Consider the following 317-nt stretch of genomic DNA (forward strand, 5'->3'; position numbering starts at 1 on the left):
GCAGTGTGTCTCTGGCTCACCGCAGAATTTGAGCCAATGCACTTCTCAGGGATCAAATCAAAGCCAGGCTCTGGGTTTGGGGAGGTCAATAATTTACTGGCCTCTGGAACAAGACTGGGCCACCGAGCGAAATGATTCCCCATTCCCACCCTCTGCCACTCCCAACCCACTTTTTTTGCCACAGGGAGATCAAATTTGTCCTCTGCCATTACAGAGCTAACCCTACCAGGCTGCTCAGCTCGTGAGGCTCTTGAGGGGAGACCAAAGTGAAGTCTTGATGCACGTCCCTCCCCGCCCCTCCCTGCCCCTGTGTCCGC

Source organism: Eretmochelys imbricata, chromosome 14 (genome assembly GCF_965152235.1).
Source record: "Eretmochelys imbricata isolate rEreImb1 chromosome 14, rEreImb1.hap1, whole genome shotgun sequence".
Taxonomy (NCBI): Eukaryota; Metazoa; Chordata; order Testudines; family Cheloniidae; genus Eretmochelys; species Eretmochelys imbricata.